Source organism: Gopherus flavomarginatus, chromosome 21, assembly GCF_025201925.1.
Source record: "Gopherus flavomarginatus isolate rGopFla2 chromosome 21, rGopFla2.mat.asm, whole genome shotgun sequence".
In the NCBI taxonomy this organism is placed as follows: Eukaryota; Metazoa; Chordata; order Testudines; family Testudinidae; genus Gopherus; species Gopherus flavomarginatus.
Window position 1 is genome coordinate 12673826 of NC_066637.1, and position 4466 is coordinate 12678291.

Consider the following 4466-nt stretch of genomic DNA (forward strand, 5'->3'; position numbering starts at 1 on the left):
AGTTGCTCTACAAATTCATTTCTGTAGTTTCTAGAGATTTTACACCAGTCTCAAGGCAAAAAGAATTATTTTGCTTATAAAATTAAAGTTGGCCGGGCGGTTCTTTTTTGAAGATTAGTTGTTGCTTGGATGTGTCTACTCCAGAGAACTTCTAGCTGCTGCAGGGAGTGGTGGCAGTGATTTAGAATTAGTACTGAATCAGTGCCCCAACATGGAGGGTTCTGTGTGGCTGAAGATACTGTCTTTTGTTCAAACCAAATTCTTGGTCATGTGATGATTTTATGGTACCTTTTGTATCAGCCAAGGAGTCATGGCCACATTTCAATGTAAGGAATTATATTTTGCCTCCTTAAATCTGCTGACTTTACTGACAAAGCAATTTTTTTCCTCATAATACAAGTTTTTAATTACATTTTATTCCTGTTATCCCAGCAGAGCCTGTAAGCTTAGGGAGAAAAAGGTGGATTCTCTTCTGTTAGGTTTAAATATTTGCCCACACTGTATAGTGAATGGAAAAAATAAGTTATGCTGTGACTGAAATCTACAGACCCAGCCAATGCAAACTGCTTTGCACTGTAGTTTTCCAATGACAGTACAAATCACAGAGAAATGTAATGAGCAGAAGTGGGGTAGGAAATGTGTTCACTGGGTGGGAAATTAACTATTTAGAGCCAGAGAATTGACAGTTTAGCGAGGGGAAAGAGAGGAGGAAAATTTCGTGGCTTCTTCCCTGTAAATACATTACTGACTTTATGGCACCTGGGATCTTTTCATAAAATGGAGAGAGAAATCTAGGTACCATCAAGTGAATGCCCAAACTCCCTCTGATTAAATTAAATAGGGCCATGATTTTTCATCCAGAGTATCCGCTTTTTGGTTGAGGACCTAATAAAGCTGAGTTCTGTTTCTTTAAATCGTTGGCAAGCTGACGCTTCACATGAAGCACGTGTTGCACGTACTCACTGGAACATCTGCGTTGGCAGCTTCTGCTGTTTAAAAAGACAGGCATGGAATTCCAACAGGAGGGCAAAGGGGAGGACAAACAGAGAACCAGGAAGGAAACACACTCACTGGGATGGTTGGTAGAGCTGCAGAATGCAATCAAGGCTGCCAAGCTGGGACAATTTGAAAAGGAGAGATTATAAACAACGAGAAATTCAGGTTTTTAATGCACCGAGAAATCTCTCATCTTAGAATGGAAATACTTAAACTGACTTAAAATGAGAGACAGACAGGCCTTTTCCAAAAATCTGAGATGAACTGTGGAGCTGAATCCAGAGTTTAATCTGCATAAAGTGCTGAATCAAAACCTGGATCTGAATATAAGACCTGGCTCCATACATGAACTCAGATTTGAAATTTGAATCTATATAAAGGGCTCAACGAAAACCTGGGATCTGAACTGCCCTGACTCTAGGACTTTGGAATCCAGACCCAAATTTTCCCAGTGTTTGGTGTGTCCAGATCTGGGGTTTGGATCTGCCTTGTTACATAGATATGTATTCAGTATTTATATTGCAATAGCACCTAAAGGTGTCACACAGCTTGGGGGGCATTGATGGATTTGAGCTGCTTGGGATTTGAATCCAGGGGTTTGGTTTGGGCTTGTCTTTCCCAAGTGAAAGAATCGTCTTTAAAAATAAAATGAACGAGACCTGGCAGGTTTGAAGGGGCAGGTTCTCTACCTGCTGTGGTGCATTGTTTTATACTGGAAACTTTTCTGTTTGCCCAACTATATCGAGAAAATCCCTACTCTGAGGTCAGGGATTGGAATCAAAGGTGATTTAAACACACTCAGGCATTTACTTTGATTGCACAAACAAAATCAGATCTATGGCTCTTTGTTGAGGTGTCAAGGTTGCCAATATTATTACATGAAGCAAAACTGAATGCCCCAACTAGTTATAAAACTGTAGACCCTACATCTCTCTGGGATATCTTTGATGTACTTCATATTTTCTCTTCCCTTTCAAGATCTTGCTTCCTTAGGTTTCCCCTGCAGAGGCCCATAGTCATTAGGGAACTAAAATTCCACTTGATTACAAGTTTGTTTTGCCTGCCTAAAGACAGCAGGATTGGGCCGCAGGATTCTACATCACTGAGTGAGTTTCGTCTCTGATTTACAACTGTGAGCTTTGTATCAGGAAGCATCCAGCATCTGACCCATTACTTCAGTGCTAATATCCTGACACATGCTGTACATTTTCTGACACTTGCTTCCTATCCTCAATGAAGCACTCCCCAGCTCTCTGATACTAATTAATTGCACTTTTTTCTATCCCTATACACATGCTCTACCATCTCCAGTTCTCTGTTCCTGACTTTCATATACCCCTATTGATCTATCCAGTGCTATTCCTTCTACCTTGACAGATTTTCTATCCTCACATACAGGCAGTGGGCCAAATTCAGCCCTGCGTGGAGGAGGGGCTTGGGGCTTCAGCCTGCGGGGCGCATCTGCCAGGGCTCGGGGCTTCAGCAGCCTTAACCCCCAGCTCCTGGCAGGTGTGCCCTGGCTCTTGAACTTCTGAAGATTGTCGTATGTGGCTCAGAGGGCCAATAAGTTTGGCCACTCCTGCTCTAGGTTCTACTGCAATATAAATACACCTCTACCCCAATATAATGCTGTCCTCTGGAGCCAAAAAATCTTACTGCGTTATAGGTGAAACCGCGTTATATTGAACTTACTTTGATCCGCCAGAGTGCACAGCCTTGCCCCCCGCCCGGAGCGCTGCTTTACCATGTTATATTCAAATTTGTGTTATATCGGGTTGCGTTATATCGGGGTAGAGATATAGTAGTAATAATAAATAATATTTAATAATTTGCTTCAGGCCATGCAGCAAGTCAGTATCAGAGATGGGTCGACTCGGCGCAACATTCAGTACCTTACAGAAATGACCAGAACCCCCCTGCCTCTTTCTTTTAAATTAGTATATTTTTATTACACCAATAAGGCAAACCAAACATATAAAATAGCCTCGTTATAGACCTACGCAGGACCTCAAGGGTGGAAATGCACAACAAAACAATTAGAGATGAACTAACCAGGTTCTTAATGATAAACAGAAAAATAAATGTAAGCAAAAGGAGAAATGAGCAACAAATGGTAGCTGATGAAACACACCAAGTATCTATGTGAGTATTGCAACAGTTTTTATACTATGCTAGTAAGAGCTGACTAATGTGAACTGACAGGTGGAAGGAAAATATTTAATAATGATCTCCAAATTCCAAAGCTGTGTGTAATCTTTTTCTGCTGAAACTTTCTCACACTTTATGTCTGTGCAAACCACGCGCAGGGGTGCTGGAGCAAATTCTATACAGCAGAACCTCAGAGTTAGGAACACCCTGGGAATGGAGGTTGTTTGTAATTCTGAAATGTACGTAACTCTGAACAAAACATTATTGTTCTTTCCAAAGTTTACAACTGAACATTGACTTAATACAGCTTTGAAACTTTACTATGCAGAACAAAAATGCTGCTTTCCTTTTTTTATTATTTTTATTTTTTTAAGTAGTTTACGTTTAACACAGTACGGTACTGTATTTGCCTTCTTTTTTAATTGTCTGTCTTCTCTGCTGCTGCCTGATTGTGTACTTCTGGTTCTAAATCAGATTTTGTGGTTGACTCTGGTGTTTGTAATTCTGAGGTTCTATTGTCACGAGGGTGCTGAGAGCCATTGGACAAAACTGTAAACCCTGTATATAATGGAAACCACTTCAAGCCATGGGGTGCGGCAGCACCCATAGTTCCATCACGGATGATCACATGATAACCATGCATTGGATGAGGCTGGAGGTAGGTGTTCCTCCCACTTCTAGTGGCTCATCTCTGACCACGATGAAATGCTCCACTTCCCTCAGCACAAATCCATCCCTTGGGTCCTGATACAGGCAGAGAGGCTGGAACAGTGGGGGTGCTGAAGATGGAAACCATGTTATTTGGTGTCTTATTGCTACTTCAATCCAGCTGCACCCCTCCTTCGTTCCAGGACCACTGGATGTACAGTCACAATAGAGAGGGGTCAACAGCAAAACCCCGCATTCCCCTGAAGACCACCCCCCAACACACACCCTTTGGGAAAGTTGGGATCTGAACTTTGCCACATGAGTTTATTTCTGAATAGCAATAGCGATGCTGTCTCTGTGTAGCATTTTTCATGCCTAAATCGCCGGCAATACTTAACGAGGTGTGTCCATGAAGCCCCCCTGAAGTGGGGTAGTGGGGATGGGGTGACTGGAGCCGGAACCCTGTCTCCCGCAGGCTGGGGGCTGGGTTAGTGGGGAGGATGTTGGGGGTCTAGGGGAGGCAGTGGGGTGGGCAGACTCCCCAGCTTTCGGGGTGCTGGGCCCCTGTCCCTGGCAGCTCCAGCGATCCGGGCGGGCGGAAAGGGAATGAGCCAGGACTGCAGGGAGGAGCCCCCCGGAGGGGCGTGTTTAGTGCGTGGCAGCGAGAACCTCGC